Source organism: Podarcis bocagei (assembly GCF_964188305.1).
Source record: "Podarcis bocagei genome assembly, chromosome: 2".
NCBI classification, from domain to species: domain Eukaryota; kingdom Metazoa; phylum Chordata; class Lepidosauria; order Squamata; family Lacertidae; genus Podarcis; species Podarcis bocagei.
In genome coordinates, this window is record NC_138126.1 from 81,073,334 (window position 1) to 81,097,582 (window position 24,249).

The 24,249-nt window shown below is 42.0% G+C and overlaps 1 protein-coding gene across 1 annotated transcript in view; it reads left to right on the forward strand.

Annotated features, from left to right (window-relative positions):
* Window positions 1-24,249, forward strand: part of NEURL1B (neuralized E3 ubiquitin protein ligase 1B) — a 187,577-nt gene that overhangs the window by 111,347 nt on the left and 51,981 nt on the right. The window lies entirely within an intron of this gene.

A 24,249-nucleotide genomic window follows, 5' to 3' on the forward strand; every position in this document is an offset into this window, starting at 1 on the left:
GCTGTATTTTTTCTAATCTTTAGGATACCACACATCTCTTTGGGTTCCCCTCCACTTACAACAGACCAGCATAGCTACCCATCTGGAAACTGGAGACACACAAACTTTGAAAGTGCAAAGCCATTTAAATTTGTAGGGACAACCTTAGGTGGGAGACTGCCTTAAATAATAAGTACCAAGGTCAAATATGAAGAGAAATTGATGGTGTTTCCTAATGGCAATTAAGGATCAAATAGCTTTATAGTCTAAAAATTACAGATTTCACAGTACAAATTTCCTTTTGTCTGTATGTATTTAACAGCCATGCACCAATTTATATACTCTAGGAACTGTTACATGAAACAAAGTCACTGCATGCATGTTACCTATGCGATTCACCAGTACCTTGTTCATACTGGCCTAGTTTGTATATCATGGTAAAACCATAGTTAATTGTTATTACAAGCCCATCCTTCCGGGCTACTTGTTTCCTTCCCACTATCAAAAACCGTTCCAAAAAAGCATGGTCAGTAAACAAAGAACAAACCATGTTGGGAGCAATCCCTGGTTCAGTCCTATCCCAAGGATTTTGGTTTGTTTCTTCCCAATGTGAGCTGGAAGGAGCAAAGTGGTCGAGAGAGCTCATAGTGTACTGTTAACTATGATATGCTGCAATGTTTGAATAAGGTCACAGAAAGCTTATTTGTCATCTGTCCTTGCTATAGTCAGCTCATGATCATCATTGAATCCATAGGTTCCATGGCATTTGGAAACTTCTGATGTTGTGATTAAGTTAGTGAAAAAGACTCCAAGCATCTTGGCTTTTAGCAGATGTCTTTATGTATCAGCGTTTCAGCTTTTCCATTATATAAAATACACAGCAGCGATGAAAGCTGTAAAAATTCTTCTACAGAAAGAATTTTTTTAAGTATTGCAAATATCACTGCACTAATACTGCTAAATTTCCCCTCTGCAATTTTTCTTTATTAAGTTGAGACAAAAAACCCCCAAAAATTTAAATCTAAGCAAGTTAAAACAGAGCATACAGCATTGCTCATTGTTGTTGCTTTTGTTTGTCAAATACCTAGACTGCTAAATCTTGAACAATCAGAACTCTGAATCCACATGCAAATTATCTCTATTCCTACAGATTATTCACTTGGCCCATTGGGACCCACACCACTGAACGTGTTCTATTCTCACCTCATGTGGTGGCAGTACCAGGGATCTTCTCTCACATGAGAACTGGAGAGAAATGACTGGAATTTCCAAAAAGGTGGTGGTGGGCTTTATTTCCTTCCCTCCCTGGCTGGACCCAGTCTTGAATCCATTCCCCAGAAATGGTGCTTGCTGCTTATAAGATAGGATACTGCAAGATAATCAACTGGAGGATGTTTGCTCAGCCAAAAGGCCTTCTTTCTAGTTGCTTTTGAGACCTTTGCTCTCAATTATTCTCCTTGCCAAAATGTCCCAACCTGTCCCTACATCCTGTCCTTTGGGTTTGTCTTGGATTATGTGCACATCTGCTTCCTGTGACTTTCCACCCCTGGTTTCCAGTTTCCAACATTTCTATTGCCTTTGTCACCCCTTTCTCAGTTTCAAACAGACTCCTTTAAAAAAGGCTTATAACTCAGCATCTTCACCTTGCTCCTGGATACTCTTCAGTACATTCTCTGCTTCAACTTAACCCCTGATTTCCCTTTGGACTAGTTTACCGTTTACATAATATCATGTGGATGTGTACTCACAGCCAGACGCAACCGTTGCATTCTACTACGGAGCTTTAACATGAGGCCGGTGAAGAAGAAAGGCTAGAATCTTTGCAAGCAGTGCCTTTTTTCAGGAGGTACTCTTTTTCTTGTGGCTAAAAAGTGTGGCACATACTCTGACAACTTCATGGTGAGTACTAGCACCAATTTTTCTAGAACAAAAGCACTGTTTGCAAGCCATGGTACAACAGGCTTAGACCTCCTGAAGTCCAGATGGTCTGCTAATTTAGACTCGGTTGTGACGTTACCATTTTAGTTTGAGATGATTATTGACACATTAGAACAATCCTTTGTGTCTGTCTGAGGCAGAATCAAACAGCTGCTTTCAACAACTTCCTCATCGCTTGTTACTCAGTCTCTTTCATTTTGCAGCACCCACCAAGCTAGCAGCCCAGTGTCTCTATAGGTACCAACAGCTCTGCTACTTTCACACACTCACCCAGCACTGATACACCTTCTATAAGTGATTTGGCTCAATATTCCAACCCAATGTTCGACCCTGAGACCTTCTGATGAAGGGAAGGTTAATCATCATCATCATCAGTCATATGTAACATTCCCCCCCCCGCATATTTTGAGGATTTTTCACCCATGCAGATGAAAGTGGAATTGTCTTCCATTCTTCTCCCATTTTATGCTTGTTTAATAGTTGCAAAAACAGTTTCTAGATGAGTGTTCATTACTTTTTTTGTATATGCCCTCTTACTACCATTGATTGTATGATGGTGGTAGCATACTAGCCCGCTGGTAGCATGCATGAAGGTGATTGTGTGTAGAGTACTGGTACACACAAAATCTGGTACAGGTTTTCTCACTTCTGTAAGTAGGCTTTGCCCAGCACACTCTCCAAGGCATTGTAAAAATCAGTGTACACTACATTCTGCATGTAGAGGTGGCCTGTATACCACCACCTCTGTACAGCTTGAAATAAGCAAAAATTTCATGCTAGGACATTGATAAAGTCAGCCTTTTTATGATTGCTGCTTTATCTGTTATGGTGGATGTGGTCTTGGTGCCATATTGATTAAATAGGGACTGACAGGAGTTAACCAAGCTGAATATTAGTTGGGGAGCTTTTGTGTCTCAATCCAAAGAGGTATTCTCTGTATTTCCCAAACTTTCAGGCATACTTTGGAAGGTTCATGTAAGTTAAGACTAAATTCCACAGCTGCAGGGCCCTTGTCTTCATCCCTAAGCTGCCGATTCTTAAGTTTTGTTGTTATTGTTTAATATCCTGTCTTTATTTAGCAGCTGAGATAGCAGGTTTAGGCCTATACACCCTTGGGGAAGATTTTAACATTAGCAGCTATGAAAACACATTGGATTTGTTTGGAAACCATTTGAGATTTATGGGACATGGCAACTACTGAATTTATAAACTTATTTCAACATAGCAGAGACTGCTATTGTCATTGCTCCTTTTTCAAATTTACCAGTAAGGGTCATTGCATGCGAGTATGACCATTGTTTATGAATTTTCTAGTCCAGCGTGGGTTTTCCTCCCTCATCTTACTTGATGTCATAATTCAGGTCAAAGACAATGTTTATCTCTGGTGATGCTCCAGTAAAACTAATACGAGTGTTTCGAAAGCTAGGATGACCTAGCAATGCAATTTTGACCTAGTAATGCAATTTTCCATAAAACTCAGTGCTTCTTTAACACCAGTTGCAAAACTAATGAATGGACATAATTCATGAAGAAAGAAAGAAAGAAAGAAAGAAAGAAAGAAAGAAATGCTTACCACTCTGAAAATATTTTTCCTCTGCATTTAGGGCAGCAGATATTCTCCCTCAGTCTGTTTCCTGGCCTCAACCCACACTTTCCTTCCACTATCTAGTCCTGCCACCTCCCATCACTTAACAGTGGCCAGCTCTACATTAACAGGAACTGAGGTGGGATATTTGTTCCTAGATGTACCACTAAAGAATTCAGATGGAGACATACAATTCTGTTCTGCTGAGATAAACACCCTGTAGATAGAAAACTAGTTGTCAGAGAGAAGGTTGCTAGCACAGCCTCTTCCATGGACATACTAATTTTTATGTGTAGCATTTTTGCATATGCTGGAGGATTAAAACGTACAGCGAACCACATATATGTGGTCTGGTGTAGTGCAGTCCAGGAAAGGTTTTGCCACATCATCGGCATTTTCTCTTACTTTTTAAACCTTCTACTTGACTGCTTAGATAGAGCCAACCAAGGTGTACAGAACTGCATATAACATGCAGTTCCCACGTAATTTTAAATGAAACAATGACATGGGAGATGGGGAAAGGAAACTTCTTAACCATTTCCTATGTGCCACTCTCCCACTCAACATTGCTTCTGTCAGTTGCTTTGTCCTTGCTGGGGAACAGATATGGCTACAAATCTCTTCCATTCTGGAGACGAATAGCAACTGGATTGTGGGAGGCTATTTTCAGCAGAAAAATAGTACTGGAGGAAGGGTTAGGATGCCATTTCCTCCTATGCTAATACAGTGGTGCCTCGCAAGACAAAATTAATCCGTTCCGCGAGTCTCTTCGTCTAGCGGTTTTTCCGTCTTGCGAAGCAACCCTATTAGCGGTTTAGCGGATTAGCGCTATTAGCAGTTTAGCGGCTATTAAAGGCTTAGCGGCTATTAAAGGCTTAGCGGATTAGCGGCTAAAAGGCTATTAGCAGCTTAGCGGCTTAGAAAAAGGGGGGGAGCGGGGGAAAATCGGAACACTTGCAAGACGTTTTCGTCTTGCAAAGCAAGCCCATAGGGAAAATTGTCTTGCGAAGCAGCTCAAAAACGGAAAACCCTTTCGTCTAGCGGGTTTTCCATCTTGCGAGGCATTCGTCTTGCGGTGCACCACTATATCTGACCATTCCCTTTGAGCTGGTTCATATTTTTCACTGTACATCGGTTTAGGAGCTTGCCTTTCCAATGCTATAAAATTGTAGAGAAACAAGTGCCCAGAACTACACTGATGACTTGTTCATAGTTCCCACATCCATTCCCACTGATGTATGGAGTTTTTCTTTCAAATAATAATATGGATATTGACATGCAGTGAAATCGTCAGCAAAACCATCTGTCAGTGTAAACTGACCCATTATAGTTTACAGAGTTTTATTAGGGCATCTTGTAGTCTCCACTGGTCTGTGGCACTTTAGGAACATTCAGCTATAGGTGGAAGTTTATTACACAGCTGCTTTGGAGAGTTACAGTAGAGGGAGGGAAGAATGGAAAACTGGCTACAGCATAATGCTTCCTCCCTTCCTGATGGAGGATAAGTCTATCAGTGTCTACTCGCCCCAATGGCTATGCAGTCCCAGAAGAGGATGCTGGACATGATGGGCCTTTGACTTGATCCAGCAGAGTTCTTCTAATGTTCTTTTTTTTTACAACCAAGAATTAAAACTGAGTTATGAGAGATTGTCCTACCAAACACCCACTTAGCACATTTTTAAAATCTGTTTTCTTGGCCTTCAGGGGAAACAGAAGCAAGATCTAGTTTTGTTTTCCTCGCCTGCTAGAACTGGGCCTTGTTTCATGAAATTAAAAATGGGTAGGGAAGAAGCGGGTGGAATTCAACAAAGGAAACAGTATATGCAGCAGCTTCTGCAACATTCCTACAATGTGAGGTCTTTCCTTGTTGGCTCTCAGTTGGGAGTGGATTGTCGGACCAGAAAATAGTATAGTTCAGAAATGCTGCTTGAGCTGTGCCGTCGCTGGTTGTTTTGCTACAAGGATGAAAACACAGAATGCATTTGGTCGTAAACTTGGTCTTGCAAAATGTGCCCCTGAGAAGGACATTGTGGATTGGATCCTTTGTCACTTGTCCAGGGATAAAGGCAGCGACATGTCAGACACACCCAAGGATGCTGAATGCTGGTTGCCGAAATGCTAGAAGAACAGGCTTGGAAAGATATGGGCTTAAGTTTAATTATATCAAATGCCCAAGTGGGTGCAAAGTGCTTGGCAAAGCAGGCAAAGACGTATTCTGTTCTCAGAATGGCCTTACAATTGGATGACTTCACTCTCCAAATCTTTACTCGTAGGAGGTCACAGGCAGCACTGAAGATAGTTTTTCATGTAATGACAAATGCGTAGGGAGAATTCTTGTTCTCCTGCCTGCCAATTTTTTTTCTTTTTTTCTGAGGACAGTAATGTGACCCTTTGGGAAACTTGAGTATGATGATTTATTATTAAAAATATGCAGCCATTTGAGGGCCCCTACCTTGCCAAAATGGAGTGGGTTTTTGGCTCTTCAAAGAGCAAAAACACGCCACATGAGTAGGGCATTTAAGAGATTGTATCTCCAATGTTAAATTAAGAACTACAACAGCAGCAAAATAAATCAAAGGACTGAGCTGATATTCTCCATGTTCTGGGAGAGGGTGGCCAAAAAAGAATGAAGTCTCAGAATGTATCCTGAATATTTCTATACCTGTGGATCCTCCTTAGAACAATAGTGAGGGTCCAGCGTGAGTGTGAATGGCTACCACTGTCTCCAAAGGTTCTTTTCCATCCTTCAGATAAAGTTGCTTTGTGCCTTGTCCTATTTTTGGTTGCAAGTAGATGGCATTACTGTTTCCATATTTGGGAATGTTTGGCTCCAGGGCTGTTCTATCTTGCACTGACATCGTGACCATGCAAGTTCATCAAAGGGTATGTTCAGACATCACGAATCTCTACCAAATTGGCTCCCTGTGCTAATTTTGTAAATGCATGTTTGCTGGGGGAAAATGTTTCCGCACAGCTATATAGTCAGGAGTGAAGAATCGTTTCTGGAAAGGAGGAGGAAAGCTTAGAAACGGAAATGTTATAATCTGAATTCTGCAATTGGCATATATGTCTTTTTCAGTCACAAGTTTAATTCACCAAAAGGTGCTTTGGGGGGGGGGGAAGGTGGTTGATTCTCTGCGGTGTCTTAAGTTGGGTGGAACCTGGACGTAGGTATGGCAAGCTATTATCATACTGCACCCACATATCACTACTGCACATCCATTTAAAAAGTATTTCAGAGTTTGAATATCAGTTGATATAATAGTTGCCAGCACTCCGTTGACTACCCTCAATCTAGCTCAACATTGTTTAAAGCAGGAGTAAGTCAGATGCCTCTGGGACCTTTACAAGCAGAGCATGAAAGCATCAGTTTCCTTCATTGTTTGCCTTCAGTGTCTGATATTTGGAAATATATTGCTGTTTGATGATAGACGTTAATAGCTGTCGATAGACCTATCTCCCATAATTGTTTCCTAATTATTTTAAAATTAAACATCTAAGTCAGCGCCAGCATATCTACTGGCTTCGAATTATATGGTAAATCATGTGTGGAAAAAGTTCTTCCTTTTGTACACTGGTACCTCGAGTTACAAACGCTTCAGGTTACAAATGCTTCAAGTTACAAATTCCGCTAAGAGTTACCTCGAGTTGAGAACTTTGCCCCAGGATGAGAAGGGAAATCGTATGCCAGCGGTGCAGCAGCAGCAAGAGGCCCCATTAGTGAAAGCACGCCTCTTTCAGGTTAAGAATGGACCTCCAGAACGACTTAAGTTCATAACTAGAGGTACCACTGTATTGGGTAGTCACGGATTTTGTCGCAGCAATGTAACAGCCTTGCTGTAGCTCATAGTTCTATCTTATCTCCACATTTGAAGTCTGCTTCATCACTCTACATTTGTAAAGCAGAGACCTTGTTTCCTTCTTTCTTACAGGTGGTTAAGTACATGCACATTAAAGCACGAGTACTATGTGATTGGATCAGGCCATTATGCCATATAACATGACCAAATGATTTTCACTGGGATCAGGAACATAGGATGCTTCAGAGCAAGTATGCAAAGAATTCAGCAGTGATGGAGTGACCTATTTGTAACAGGTGCTTAACAAACGAGGGTGCATTGCCCTTTCATTTGACCAATGCATGCTCATGCAGCTTTGTGGCATTATTTTTTCTAGGCACTGGATTATAAAGAAAAAATGGGTTAGTGTGGAGAGAACTGTTTGTACATCAGTGTCAAGGAGTCCTCAACCTGCTTTTTTCTAAGACACATTGCTTGCGAAATTTCTGGTGTTATACCACTTTGGCTGTCCATAAGACCTCATGCTCCTGCTTGGCAGGGGGTTGGACTCGATGGCCCTTGTGGTCTCTTCCAACTCTATGATTCTATGATTCTAAGATTCTATTCCTTTCCTTATATATAAGATGCTTTCCTGGGCAAAAGGGGGACAATGTGAGGACTCTTGTGAAGGGACAGCTGAGCTGGCTTCAAGCTGAACATTTCAAGGAACAGGAGTATAGATATATTTGTCATCGGAGGTCAACCTACCTCTGCTGAATCTTACAGGAGTTAGAAGGGAGATGGAGCCAATCATGCACCTAAAATAAATATCACAGAGCAGTTCTCCTCCTGCCACACTCTGCCCGGTTAATAAGAATGTGATCATTTGTTGTTGTTTTCCGTATTTGAATAAACAGTTTTGTGCCTCCCTAGTACTCTTGCTGCTGTTCTGCTTGTATAGAGTTATGAGAATATGGAAACTCACTAAGACAGGGAGAAAGGACATATGAAATGCAGGTGATACTGAAGGAACCATATAGCTCTCAGGATTGAGAGATAAGTGTGTGTATGAACTCTAAGAAGTGTCTGCTTATCTATGGGAAAGAAAGCGTGACCAGGCAACTAATTGCATATGCTTTACTAAACTGCCATCAGATGTTATCTGCTGAGGGACCCATAAATCCGTCTACTGATAGGGAGATTATAGGTTTGTATCTCCTCTTCAATCTCCTAAACAAGTTAATCCTTGACTTCCAGTTGCCATTTCTGAATATTTAATCTATGTTTGTAATATTAAGCAAGGAGTTACTAAATCCTTCTTGTTTGATTTGCAGTATAATTCTGCTTCTTTAAGAGCAGCATGCAGAATTTAGCACTATGATCAGGCCTCTCAGTTTTTTAGGCCCCTGACCGGGGCTTTTTTTCCAGGGGGGGCTCATGGGAACTCAGTTCCAGCACCTCTCAGGTGGGCGTCATTGCCATTCTAAAAGAACAAGGGAGGTGTTCATGGTGAGTTCTGGCACCTCTTTTTCTAGAAAAATAGCACTGCCCCATACCAAATGAAAACTGATGTTCTAACAAATTAAATCTTGACTTTAAATCTAATCTAACCTTATTCTAATAACTACTATGGGGATATCTTCAGCCTCTAGAATGCCTCACCTAGAGCCTGCCTCTTGAGACCCTCTCCTCCCTAAATAGGCATGTGGCTCCTCTTGAAATATTTTCACAGCAGCACATCTATTGCAATCAGAGACAGAAGCAGAGCCAAGCTTTAGGGATTCAGAATGGGGGCCGGCAGCTAACTGGAGGACATGTGTTAGCTTTCAGAATGTGTGTCAGAGTTTTTTGGATGGCTAAGGACACTTTTACCAAATATGGATTTGTTTATTTTTAACAAAACATGGGGGAATAGATGGCTTAAGGGGATTGGTAATAGCATTTACAGATGTGCAGTTCAAGACTGCTGGGTTTTAGTCCACCTAACACTGCTGGGTTAAAAAAGCTCTTCTATGATAGTAGCTGGTTTAAAGCAGATTCTTTAGTCTACTTTCCAGTAGGGAAGCATTCATGTGACACTCTCTCTTGATCTATCTGTCCCAGTTAAGGCTGCCAGCTTTTAAAACTTCTCCTGTGCTTTTAACCACAGCCTGATACACAGAAATGTAGCAGCTGAAGCTTTTCCTGGAGCATCTGCTTTGCATGCAGAAGGTTTTGTGTTCATTCTCTGGCATTTCCAGATAGGGCTAGGAGAGAACCTTGTCTTAAATCCTGGAGAACTGGTGCCAGACAATGTAGGCAATACTGAGCTTGATGGACCAACGGTTTGACTCATATAAGGCTTCCTAGGTTCCTACTGCAGGAAAAGCTTCACCTGCTAAATTTCTGGGTGTTGAACTGCTTGGCAGGCACAGGAGCAAGGCCAATAAAACCAGTGGCAACCCTAAGCACTATGCTGCCTACTGTCACTGGCAGTAATTCTCCAGGGCTTCAGACTGAAGACATTTATCCAGCTCTGCAACATGGGGTTCTCCTCTTCCTACTAGGTATGCTAGGGATTGAACCAGGGACTGTTGGCAGACAAATCATGCTTTCTGCCATTGAGCAATTGTCTGTTATAGAGTGCTGCTATTTTATTTTGTTTATGAACTAAATTTCTATACTGCCCTTCATCTGAGGATCACGGGGCGGTTTACAATATAAAAACACAAAAATGCACTAATAAACAAAATCAGCAACTCTTCAAGACGTTTAAAAGGCCATAGATTGTTTAATTAGTCAAAGGCCTGGGAGAATAGGAATGTATTGCCTGGTGCCTAAAGATTTGTAATGAAGGCACCAGGCAGACCTCCCTGGGGAGATCATGCTACAAACAGGGAGCCACCGCAGCAAAGGCCTGTTCTTGTGTTTCTGCTCTCTGGACCTCTTGTGGAGGAGTCACACAAAGAAGGGTCTCAGATGACGATTGCAGGGTCTGAGTAGTATTGTAGAAGATGGCATTTCGACAAGGGTAGCTTGTATGAGAAGCTGCACCTGTTGAAATTCCCTGGTCTACATTACTGCTATTAAAGACCCTGCCCTCTTTTGTATCTGCCCACTCCGGCTGGGGTCTATTAGATTAGTAGTGGATGAATTAATGTATTGCCAGATTATAGAGAGGGGAAACCAACTGTATTGCCAGATTATAGAGAGGGGAAACCAACTGTGAAGTTTGAAATTATGCTATAACATTTACATGAGTAACTATGTATGTATTTTTAGCTATAGGTCTCCCCAGCAGAGTACATGCAGTATTCATATCTCACATGCCATGTTGCCTGGGCAACATGAAGCTTAATTGCTCCTGCACCATTCAGCAGCAATGCCTTCAGGGGTGGGTGAGGGGGAATCCAAAAGCATGCATTTTTCTTTTTCAATATTTTTGCAGTTGAACACGTCTGGGATGTTGAATTCAGAGAAACCTGTCCCATCTCCCTTTACAAGATCACACACACATTATGAATGCTGTTTAGGTTAGTCCTGGAAACTGCCTTGGATCATCTATGATGTTGCTAATAAAAGCAAATGTTTCCTAGGCTGTAACCCTCTCTAACAACTCTTAATGGCAAAATAATAGCAAGGAGCTGAGATGCCTCACACAGCTCCATGTGATGCATGCATTCCCTCTTTAGAAAAGGGGGTCAACTCTGCAAGAGCCTCTTGCACCAACTCTCATCAGTAAAATTTGCTTATTGGACTAGTGATCTGGAAGGCCAAGTTTGCTTATAGATCCCTCTGTGCCTTTAACAGCATCACAGAAAATAAGCTGGTGAAGTTTACCCTCTCCCCCCTCCCTTTCTCCGTGCCAGAAAAAGCATCACTTTCTAAATTTGGGTGTACCGGGCTACTATAAAAGCCAAAAGAGCAGACCTACATTGTCTTTTGCTGGGCTGTGTGTGTGTGCAGAATCAATGTTGCAGGCATCAACAAGCATGTCTCATTCTATTTTAGAGAACATTTTGCTTGCTGAAATTGTTGCCTTATAAATAAATATATAACCAAGCATCATTTTTGTATTTTAATGGACACCAATTTGTGAGCTCCTGTTAAAAAGACACACATAAAGTTCATAAACAGTAAAAAAAAAATACGTACTCTTCATTAGTGACTGACTCTATCTCCATGTGATTGGGGAGCCTGAGATTGTTCCTTGTTGTTAGAGCATTAAATGCCCACTGTTTCTTTGTTGTGCTAGGAAAATAGCTGAATTTGACTTTTTTTTGCTATGTTTAAATATTCCGAGCCTCAAGTTCTTTGTAGGTCATGACTATGGAAGCAATGCCCCATTTTCTGTGTTTTTCATGTTCTCCTTACAAAGACAGAGCAATTCTTACCCACCTCTAAAATAGGTATATGTACCTACCATAGTGTTATACTATACCACATCATACAGCTAAATTGTGGGTTGCAACTTACATAGCCCAGCAGGAAATGATATCTTATTGTTAGCATATGGTTCCCTTATTAGTAGACACCTGGAGGGTTGCCTCCTGTATACCATGCTTGCCTTTAAAACACCCACCCACACACCCTTTTCCTTGAGTCCAGATTGCTCTGTGTGTGTGTTGTGGGAAGATAATTCACTGTGCAACTCCAAATTCTCAATTCTGGCAGGTGGCTGCATCAGTCCAGGTGGGGTGGGGTGTTGGGATCCAAAAGCAACAGGCATTACTACCAGGTAAGGATGTACAGGACTGTTGCCTAGCTGAAAATGTTAAACTTATGGTTTACAGTAAACAAAACTCAGTAATTTCCCCCCTGTTAGAATTTCTTCAGTGTGGTTTCTGGTAAAGTATTGTTATGAGTTTGTGGGTGCTAGGCACCCCTAAACTCCTGGAGCCAGTAAGTGTTAGAATTTAATCAAGGCTCAGGGTGTTAAAACTGGATGCCAGTCTCCAAGTGTATTCAGTTATGTGCCAGATACTTCTATTCCCCTGGAATCAGTCAGCTAATTCAGCTAAACTAAGCCTCCTGTTTCCAGGAAATCTGGAGTGATGGGCCATTAGGAGGACAAATGGAAGGTGATGAGCCATTAGGAAAGCCAAAGAGAAGGGGCTCTGGACAAATAGGAGGGGCCCCTCCCTCAACTCAATTAGAAGATAAAGCTAGAGCTTAAAGACGTTAGAGTTAGGAGTTATGTGACTGAGACGCAAAGTAGCAAGCAGAGCACAATGTTGAATCTCTGCTAGGCTGCTCCTATGGAGGAAGCAAGACCCTCTTGGAGTGTTAATGCTGTGAGCCCCTCCATTGTGAACTCAGGCTGCATATATGTGTAAATAAATCATATATCATAAAGACACCACAGTCTCCGCTGTGCCTCATTTCCAAAAGGAAACATGAACCCTAGGTAAGAGTGCCTGGAACCCCTGGAATCTTGCACCGCTCAGAGATTGGGGTGCGTATCGGAGATTGTTTTGAACATTGATTCTGTGACTTTCATTACGTTTTCTGCATATAAGCAGAAAGCTGCAAATTAATCTTTGCAGCCCCAGGCTTCTGTCAGAATGAGGAGACTATTTTAAATTTTAGGAAAGAAGAAAACCCCTAGTCCTAATGATTATTGAGAAAAGCTTGCAGTAACATACATGTATTAGGCTCAAAAATTAGTGGACAAAAACTGTGATTTCCAGGTAGATTATAATTCAAAGCAGCAGTGTAATATTTTGCAATAGAGAGAGTCTTAGGGAGAACTCTTGTTGTGCATCCCACCTAAAAGGAATTATTTCCTAATGACTGATACACCCCACTGTAAACTGAAAGCAAGGGACTGTACAGAAGTGATCAGGTCTACTTGTCATGGATGGCCTTCTCCCTGTCTAACTTGCGTATCTTTAATGCAAATTGCATGCACTTTAATATCCACATTGTATGCAAACCTCCATCCAATTTATGGTACATTTCCCAAAGGATAACACTTTTAAAGATGCCCACTGTTGCTTGGTCGGTTGAATGCCTAGTGCTGTAGATGCACCTGATGACCCATCCCTGCATTGCAGCAGCTTACAGATGTTTGCAATGCTCATTTTAGCCACTTGCCTGGGGAAGTTTATCAAACACTGAGCAAGCCACCAGTGGCCTGAGGATTGTGAATTTATAGGCCATTTGAGGCTTCATACCACTTGGAGCAGTTATCTGTGTTTCTGAAGAATGTGGTTTGAGGATGGCAACTCCCCATGCCTCACCCTGACTTCTCTTGACACTTGGATAAACAAACAATGCCATAATTTAAGTCTCCTGGAGGCTCTGTAGAGACTCGAGGCAGGAAACACCTTCTGTTTCTTTGCAGCCAAGAACAGTTTGAGATGGTCTTTGGCGGGTGCAGGTTTTCCTTTGCTTGTGCTTGGAAGCTCCTGCTTCCCTTGACTCCCCCTTAACTTTCAAGAAAACTGTTCCTTTGCACGACCTGTTGAGACCCTGGGCATCCTGCGCTTGTGTTAGGAGGAGCAGGGGAAGGAAAACAATTGCTTTCAGCATTTAAGCCGTGTGGGTGGCATGATAGCTCTCTGCAAGAATTGAGGACACAGTGTACGCGAATCCTTCCTAAACAAACAGCTCTTGAATGTTCATTATGGGAGTCAATCAATTAGGTCTGTTCTGGCTAGGGTGATTATTACTAATGTTCTCTGCCTATTGGCTTTGAGGCAACCAGATCACAAGGCAAGGGAAAACCAAAACGTCTCTGACCAAGGCATGATTTGCTCTCAGCTAGTCCTGTGATGCTTAAAACTAGATTAGTTTCCCGTTCTTAAATAGAGCCTTTCAGTTACTGGATGGTGGGAGGAAAGAGTGTATAACTGGAACTGGTTAAAAAAGCATTGTGATAGAAAAAGGAGTGATTCCCATTGCACTGCATGTAGTATTAGCATTTCAGTATGTTTTTGTCATGTACCTAGTAGTCTATTTCTCAAATAACATCCTTCTTTTTCTATTCACCCTCCCTTGAACACTCCATAGAGTGGGAAGAGAGTATAATATAATCATGTATATTCATATGCCGTGCAGTTATGAGAAGGGGTAGGGTGAAAGGGGTGGATGGAGAGGAGTCGTACCACAGTGTAGATGAGGAGGACAGAGGCTTCCAGGTAGGACTGAGCAGACTTCCCTCCCATGCTTCAGGTGTTAGGGCAGAGGTGGGGGAACTCCAGCCCAGGGGCCTAATTAGGCCAGGCAGGCCTCTCCATTTTGCCTGCTAGGCTGTTTCCGCCAAGCCACACCCACTTTCCCTACACCCACTGGGCGGGAAAAGATGAGCAGGAAAACATGCACCTGGGCCAAAGGAGGTTTGCAGGCACCACTAATCAGCAGCACCTGTAAAGCCCTGTGCCTGTCCCATTGCAAGTGCATAGGAAGCCCCTAAGACCAGCTGACAATTATGGTAATTGGGTTTAGTTGAACTATGTGACTGTATTTCTAAGGGCACCTTCCTTTTAAGATTGAGGAAGTTAGGCCCCCATGTTTTTCAGCAGCAGGCCCAGAGGCATGAAGAGAAAGAACAATGGATCTTACCAGTTCTTAATAAAGACCATTTTATTTTAGTCTATTTGATGCCCTGTCTCTCCCCTGGAGCAACCATTAAGCAACACGTTGTATCAGGAGTGCATTAAGCTGTGGAATGCATAATTGCACTTTCAGGTCATTTCCCTTTAGTGTACAATCACACATGCAACCAAATCCTATTACCCTAATAGTAGGCATGAAAAGGAACAAGGAGGATGGGACATAAGGTCATAGAAAGGTGGCTTATAAAGACTTCACTGGGAGCTTTTGAAAGCTAACACAACACAGAGAAATTGGAAATAGATTTCAAGATAGCTTGGAAGCTACCGTAGCCGTCCAAGTTTCAAAGTGCCAGAGGCATAGGATGACAGTGATGTGGAATCCCTGCTGTTTAGAAAGATGCCAAATGAAAGTGTAATTAAGGATTTATCATGCCAGCCTCCTGTTGATGCAACAATTTTATTTGCTTGCTTCGATTTTTGCTCTGCCTTATCCGGAGCTCAAGTTCGCTACATTTTTTAAAAATATATATATATTTTTATTAAAGTTTTCTTGGTTTACAAAGGTATGCGCTATGTCTCTTTTTTCAAGTTACATTTTCCATAGGTCAGTTTCATTTGTTGAGACATTAGGGCTACATTAGGAAGAAAAGGGGGGAAGAGGTGGAGGGGGGAAAGAAGAGTGGGGGTGGGGTCGGGAGGCGATGTTTCTAATTTGCTTAATGTATGTGTGGGGTTTTGTGTCAGCGTCATTTGTGCTCTTTGCTATTCGCTTGTGCTCCTTTGGTGGTGAGAGAAATTGGAGTTGGCCTAGGGTGCGGTTGCTTGTTTGTGATTGGCTGTGGTAAACTTTGTTTTCGTGTTTGGGGTGGATGGGTGTTTTTGCATCAGGTTAGCCATATTGATTTGTAAGCTGTTGGTGGATTCTTATCATTGTCTTGTTGGGCTGTGTATGTGATAAAGGGGAGCCATACTGGGTTGAAGGTATCTTCTTCTATTTGTCCCCGTGTCAGTTTCAGTTTATTGGTTAATTTTTCTAGTAGGGCTGTTTCCCATACTATTTGGTACCATTGGTCCATGCTTACTCCTGACAGGTCTCTCCAGTGTCTGGCTATGATGTTTCTGGTTGCTGAGAGTAGGTGGGTTATGAGTTCTTTGTGATGTGAGTGGGCATTATTGTCTTGGAATATGTTTAGTAGGGCCAGTTCTGGGGTGATTTCTAATACCTGCTTAGTTTCTTTACATATTTCTTGTATGGCTGTTGTCCAAAATAGTTGGATTTTGGGGCATTCCCACCACATGTGTATGTATGTGTCTGTGGAGGTGCACCCTCTCCAGCATTTTGGTGAGGTTTCTGGGCATATTAGCGCTAATTTCCTTGGTGTTAAGTACCACCTGTAGATGAGTTTCAGAGTGAGTTCTCTCCTCCTTCTCGTTGACATGGATTTAAGGGGGGTGGTTTAGACCACATTCTGGTCCATTGAGTTGGGTTAATTTCATAGCCTATGTCGTCTTCCCAGTGTTTTTTTATTATGTCTAGGGGGTTTGTGGGGCTACAACATTTTTTTAAACTTAACCCTCCCCTCTGAAAGCTTCCAAACAAACTAAATATAAAACACCATCATGTAAGCATACAATTCAATCTAAACCCATATTAATTTTAATTGGGACTTCCACAGAGGGAGTATATCCCATGGGTTGTGTCTATTAGTCAGATCTCCTGCTCTGCAACTTTAATGGCTCCCCCAATTCTGCCACAGGACATGACCCTCACCTTATTTCATGGCATAGCGGCATAGCTCTTGACTTTTCTCCTCCCCTCCAACCAGCTTCACATTTTCTTGTGCACTATGGGTGCAGCTGCTGCCTCATGGAATTGTCATTCACGGCATATTGGAGTGCCCCACTGCTGCTGCTTCTTTATTTAGAATATTAGCCTGTCCAACCCCCACCCCCAACAGTACGTGTGCAACAGTACATTAAATTACCTGTTCATTAAACTATTTCTGTAATTTCATGTTGTTTTAAACTGTTCTAAATATTGTGTAATATTGTGTTTTAATATCAAACTTATGTTTTAAGTGTTGTAACCTGCCCTGGGACCTTAGGGTGAAGGGTGGGTAAACAACAACAACAACCCTTTGCTGTAAGCCTTGATTAAACCAAGAAGGCTCTAATGAGCTACAGTTTTCTGTTTTGTCGGAACCTGGGAAGCTACGGTTGTTGTTTCATTCTGTTACTACTTGTTCATGCTATTTTAGGTGGCGAGTTTGCTGTATTTTATATTTCTTTATTTTTATTTGAAATGTATTTGCTGCTTTTACTATTTTTTATTGCAAGTTGCCTTGAGACTACAGAGTTAGGCAACAGAGTAAATAAATAATTTGCCCACTTTGGAATAAGATAGAATCTTAAAACGTGGTTTGAAGTTGCTTTAAATTCCTGACTTGCTCTGAAGCTGCTATGTATATTTTCCCGGATATTTATTATTTTATCTGAACCAGCTTACAGGAGCCATTTTTGGGTAAAGGGCATGCTAAAAGTGAACTTGAAGAGGCATGTTTGTGTTGTGGATGTGTTTGTTTTGTTTCTTTGTGACTAGTTAATATACAGTCCCATCCCTGGTTAACAGACACTTCCAGAAGGGGTATAGAACACCATTTATATAATGCAAATTAAACATGAGACTAGTTGATGTAACGTAAAAAAGCTAAACAGTTTTAAAGGGATATGACTTAACCAGAGTAAGCAATTATGAGTTGAAGCTTTGAAGCATTTCATTAGGCATAGGATATATCAATTGGGAATTCATTACAGTTGTTGGAGAAGGCCAGGGTTGTTTTTCTCAAAATGCAACTGGGAAAGTAGGCTACCTGTATTACGGAGCTTGTATCATTGTTCATCTTGCCAGCTGCTGAAAAGTGATTAGCCTGTATTTATGTAAAACCTCTCATTATGAAATGCAGGAATCTTGACTGGTAGCACCAACTATTTCAATTTACATATACAATTCCTTCCAGTGACGCTGAACCTCAAGGGAATTTTTATATTTCCATAACTTTCTTTCCTTCTCTAGGCAGATAAATGTAGGTTATCCCTTTCAATGTGATCCTAAGCTCTTGAGAAGGAAGGTATGGTTGGTCGCCTGTCAGCAAAAAGGCAAAAGAAGGGCTGTGGAATTGCAGATTGATAAGCTCCTTGTGTCAAGAAGCTACCTTAGACAAACCTACAAAATAGTTTACTTTCCTATAATAGGTTGGCCGTTTATGCTGCATACCGTCCATTGAGCCACACAGCAACACCCGTCATTCCCCAATTGAAGATGGTTTTTACTCGTAAACCATTGAAGCCTTTTGGGTAGGTTGCTATGGTGACAGATTGAAGTGGTGGAAACGAGTGACACAAAAAGGCTAAAACATGGAATGGGTTGTCAGGAAATATATGACGGCAGAAGGAGTGTTCAGATAAACATCCAACATGCATTGAGTTCAGGATTGTACCCTCTCAACATGCACATCCGGTAGTCTTGTGAAATGGCCCCACACCTGGTCTGAGGTATACAGAATTCTTCCACATGAGGATTCATTTGGAATCCCTCTTCACATGGGGGAGCTGTACACATGTACATCTGTATGTGCACAGGGCATAGAGCCCCCTTCACATGCCTGCTGAATGTGCATGACTTATGGCAGGAGGGCTTGGGGGACAGGTGCCTAGCGGCAGGGCTAAACACTGCAATCCCATGACCTTACTCATTCATTATTTCAATAGATGAGGGATCAAGTGATCTCCATAGATCATAATTGCAGGTTGCAAACTGTCACTATACAGTACCTGGCTATTGGCCCTGCTGGCTGGGGCTAATGGGAGTCCAGCAACATCTGGAGGGCCACAGGTTCCCCATCCACTGCCATAAAAAGACATTCTAAAGTGTGGAGGGAACAGTTTAATAAGCATGGGTCAACACTCTTCAGGTATTAAGTGGCAATTCACTTGAATGTATAATGGAACTGGATTTCTTGAGCCATTAGTTTTTAAGGGATCCTCCTTAGATAGTGTTTGATGTTGATTACTGTAGTATTTCAATTCTTTGTACCTTTTGGTTGGCTTATGATTATACCCTTGGTTTTATATTAAAGTAATTCTTTTGTGAACAGGACACTGAAAATATTCACATGCACCCGAACAAATATATTTGATGCTGTTTCCAGCATCCACTTTCTTAATCTAATGTATTTTGGAACAGCAAAACCTGGCCCTTTGGTGCCCCTCCTTCCTCCAGGGCATGAAGGAGGTACGCCACTTTGGTCTCCTGAAATCACTCTTGCCCCTAGGTTTGTCCTTCTCTTCCCAGAAAAGTAAGAGTAAGGCGGGGAAGAGTAAGGTGGGGAACTGAATCCACTGCCCTCCTGCAGGCCAAGATTGACAGATGGGTGTCATGTGACCCATTTTGCCCATGCCAAGTACCAGTTGATCAGGAAAAAAAGAAGAGGTGATGTCTTATTGCCTTCATGTGGTGGTGATACTGGAGAAGGAAAACTCACAAAAGACTTTAATCCCCAAAGAACCAATGTAGGATGTCTGAATGGTGGGAAGAGAGTCAGTGAAATTTAGATATGCCAGATTTCCATTCAAGGCTCAGGCCAAGGTAGAATTCTCCCACCTGCTCGATCAGGGGAACAAAAAGAGTGGAAGACAAACTGACAATCTGCTCTAGTACTAGGGTAAAATTAGACAACCTGAAAGGAACATTAGACACTCTCAATTTTCCGCCTTTGTGTCTGAACGTGTGGGAGAGAAAGCTGGACGGAGGTGTTGGCTGTCAAAATAATAGTCGCTCTGACAAAATAATGGGGCTGCACTTATTTTTCTCAAGAAAAGGCTTAGGGAAATACACTGCACTGATTGCCTTTGTTTCATGCTTGATGTATTCTGCATCGTTATTATTTGGATTTTGCTCATTCCCCACCCAAGTCCTGCTGACAAAATATTAATCGCTTCAGGACTTCATGCAAGCCTGTTCCCCAAAAATATGGAGATTAGCTTTCCTCTTCTTCCTTTTCTTCTTGGAAAACAATTGCATTCTGAGTGGTTGGCTTTGCTGTATGAGACGTCAGTACGGTAACATGTCCTGAGACCTTCAGATATGGCAAGCATGATAAATCTAAATGAATACTCTTATAGGTAACGTAAGGTCACTGCTGTAGTGCATCAAGGATGGATGAGGGAAGCATAACTCCTCCACTGATTTATGCCCCTAGATGAAAAATACAAAGTGGAAATGTAAGGTGTGTGGCACTTCCTTGAAAGCTTCATTGAAATAAATGGGACTTGTGTGGGAGCAACTCTTTGTGCCACTGTTCCTTTGGAAAGCAAAAAAGCAAGCTGCTTTTTAGAACATGGTAATCCAGCTGCACACGACCACAACCCTTCTGTACTCTAATGCCTTTTAAAGCCATATAATTATATCTGCCCCACTTCCCTCAGAACTGTGAATTAGAGGAAGGGGAATTTCCCTTCTGGAAAGCAGCCCCCTGCCTTTTGCTCTCTAACAAGGAGCATTTCCCCCTGTCCACCCTAATGTATGCACACACTTTCTTTCTCAAAAGAGCATGTTTTATTTCAGCAAGAGCATCCTTGATTTATTTATTTTTTAAATGGACAGGTTTAGCATTTGCCTTGGTGAGCAAATGGCCTACATGTATCTAGATTGGTTAAAGTCTCTTTTTAAAAAAACGAATTTGTATAATTAGTTTCATAGTAGATCTTTTGGTTTTGTATCTCTGCTGAATACTACACTTGGTATGCCATCATCTTCCCCTGCATTTTCTGGAGGCTGTTGATCACCTTTGTGTCAGTTGTAGGTCATATTATTTCACTCTGTTTTTCTTTCCTTGACAAAGTCCAGTCTAAGGAACCAAGTTTGGCCACGTTCTTACAAATCACTGTTCTATCTCTTTTAAAAATTGTTCAACCTGTGTCAGGGGAAAAAAACTACCAATCAGAATATGCCTTAATATAATGTACACTTGTGGACATGTTAATGAGGTGCTTTTGCTGTGGCAGATTTTGCATACAGTGATGTAATTATTTAATAAGCCATCACCTGGACCAGTTAGATTAAATCACGTTATTTGGTACATGTGTTATTAGATAACATGGTGTGATGCAAATGTCCATGTATGACATTGTGTGGTATCAGTCAAAGATCAACACCCCCAAAAGCACCTTGATTAGTACCTGGTTGGGCTAATTTTAGTGCACATGTTGTAGCATGTTATCTGGTATCTAATATCAGCTGATAACAACATAAAACAAGTATCTCCATCATCTTAAATGAATTTCGAAGCCACCCTAATTATAGATAATTATAGCAAGTGTGTCCTCAGATACAACAATAGACCAAGCCATAAGGAAAAGCAGAAGGCACTTTCTTTATACTGTGCAACAGTTGCAAAAAAGGCTTTACTTTTACAACAAACAGGAGTAATAATAATAATAACAACTTTTTTATTTATATGCTGCCCATCTGACTGGGTTGCCCCAGCCACTCTGAGTGGCTTCCAACAGGATATTAAAAACACAATAAAACATCAAACATTTAAAACTTCCCTATACAGTGGTACCTCAGGTTAAGCACTTAATTTGTTCTGGAGGTCCGTTCTTAACCTGAAACTGTTCTTAACCTGAGGTACCACTTTAGCTAATGGGGGCCTCCTGCTGCTGCCGTGGCGCCGCGGCGCGTTTTCTGTTCTCATCCTGAAGCAAAGTTCTTAACCCGAGGTATTATTTCTGGGTTAGCGGAGTCTGTAACCTGAAGCGTCTGTAACCTGAGGTACCACTGTACAGGGCTGCCTTCAGAGCTCAATTGAACAAAGTAGACTTAAGCTCCAAGGAAGCAAGCACAGAATTGTGCTACAAACCTGCAGACCTATGTACACACATCTTATAATAAGCCCTGCTGAATGAAGCAGGACTTCTGAGTAAACATACATAGGAACCTGATACACGTTATACAACAGACCAAAGTAACAGGGTTGGGTTTATTTTCCCTAGGTAGTTTTCTCTCTCTCTCTTTTGAATGCCCATATGAATGGCTAGCTAAATAGCCAAAAGATCCTTGGAGATGAGTCTGGAGGAGATGCCCGTCCACATGACTATCACTGATGTGTATGCATAATACTGGGGTACCACCTAAGCTTATATTTTAATAAACCTATGGTGTTTAAGGGATGGTGGTGGTAGTAGTATAAAGGCAGAACAAAAGGCAACTTTCAACCTGTGATCCTATACATCAAGGTTTTTGTCTAGAATAATATGCACAGAATAGCCCCATCTTGAGTGCAGTATAAATTCACAAAAAAGATCGCACTTGTATTATAATTGTGTTGCAGTCAGCCTTATGGATGGGTCACAGAGCTTCGAGCACATTAGGACGGCCTGAAACTAGGCATCAAGGAGCTCCATGAAGTAAGAATGCTTGAAAATGGCAACTAAGTGTGTGCTTATACAAAACAGGAGAATCATTTCACAATGAACTCCTAAGAAACTCACATTTCAGGAGTAAACATCCTTGAAATTGACCTTACTAGGAATGACTCAAGAGAATAATAGAGGGGCAAAATTACCCTTGACTGAATAAAGGAAACAGCAGGCTCATAGAAACACATACGCCACTGTGGTGTTAACTATTGCAGTAAAACAACAACCTGTAAGGTTTGGGAGACTCTACATATGCCTAGATATTTTGTCACATTTTTAGAAGACTAAAGTAGTAAGATCTGTTGTATAATCTGAGGCAGCTGAATAAAATGACTTCCCAGAGTATATTTTAATAGTCACAGTAGATACATTTGATTTTCTGGAATTAGAAGCCATTATTTTACCTAATGGTTGTGTAGCATACATAATGTTCAGCCTTTCAAATCATCACCCAGCTGCCTAACAGGGAGCAGGAAACTTCTACCAGCTTTTAGCCTTTCTTAAATTCTACCCCTTTTGTATTCTTCATACAGTGGTACCTCGGGTTACATACGCTTCAGGTTACATACGCTTCAGGTTACAGACTCCGCTAACCAAGAAATAGTGCTTCAGGTTAAGAACTTTGCTTCAGGATGAGAACAGAAATCGTGCTCCAGCAGCGTGGCAGCAGCAGGAGGCCCCATTAGCTAAAGTGGTACCTCAGGTTAAGAACAGTTTCAGGTTAAGAACGGACCTCCAGAACGAATTAAGTACTTAACCTGAGGTACCACTGTACTTACTTCCACTGAAGAAAACTGTTCTTGCTATGCTTGTATACTAATGGTTTTACAAAGGTAGCTGCATTGCAGGGGGTTAGACTAGATGACCCTGGGGGGTCCCATGCAACTCTACAATTCTATGATTCTATGCCTCCCATAGGCATCTGGTTGGCCACTGTGAGAATAGGATGCCAGACTAGATGGCTATAGGGCTGATCCAGCAGGATTAGTTATGTTCTTAAGGATTCCAATTCCTTAACATAATTCCAATTCCAAACTGAGGGGATGAGCGTTAAAAAAAGCAAATGGGTTTTGATATGCAAGTATTGTAAAGGGATGCACATTACCAACCTCACCCCTCAAAATACATTTTGGGGAAGGTCTGAGCTGGTGGCATTGACTAGGAAAGAGACCTTGGTGCTGTGGTGAGCTGTAGGTTGATGGACATGCTGACACAGTGTGCAGCAGGAAAATTCCAAGTTGGGAATAATTAAGAAAGGGATCTGAAATCAAACTGCCAATATTGTAATGCCCTAATACAAAATCTGTGGTGCATCCACACTTGATGTACAGTTGTGGCCAACGATGAAGAAAGTGGGATCCACCTGTCACCAACCATTCTGAGCTTCTGGCAACCACAGCCAGGATTGTGTTGCAGAATTGCAAAGCGGATTCTTTCCTGCAGACGTCGACGCGTTGTTTGTATATCGCATGCAGTAGGGGGCGGGAGCGGGGAATCACAAGGTTAGCAAGGACCACGTGGGTGGCATTTAGCGGGGCGAAGGCTCAGGTGTGCTTAAAGAGCACGCCTACGCTGGCGGGATGGAGGGTTGCAGCGCGTTGTAGAAGCGCCCTAAAGCTGGCGTCGTAGCCACGAGCTTCGGTAAGGAGGTGTAGGTGAAATGTACAAAGTGGGCTGTTGACACGGATCCAGCCTCAGGGATGCGGGTGGGCTGGGTGACCTCTGAGCACATTCCAGCTCTCAGCCATTCTGCCATTCGCCGTAGCTTGCCTTTGGCTTCGAAGCCATTCACAGTGCACTGCCTCTCCCCCTCGACGTCTCCCACCTGCCTCCCATATGCATTTATCCGTAGTTTGGGGGGTGGGGTGCAATTCTCCTTTTTACTTGCTTCGAAGCGGGCTGCCCCTACCCGCAAGCAGGGCCCCAGCCCGCTTTAGAGGGCCACTCGTCG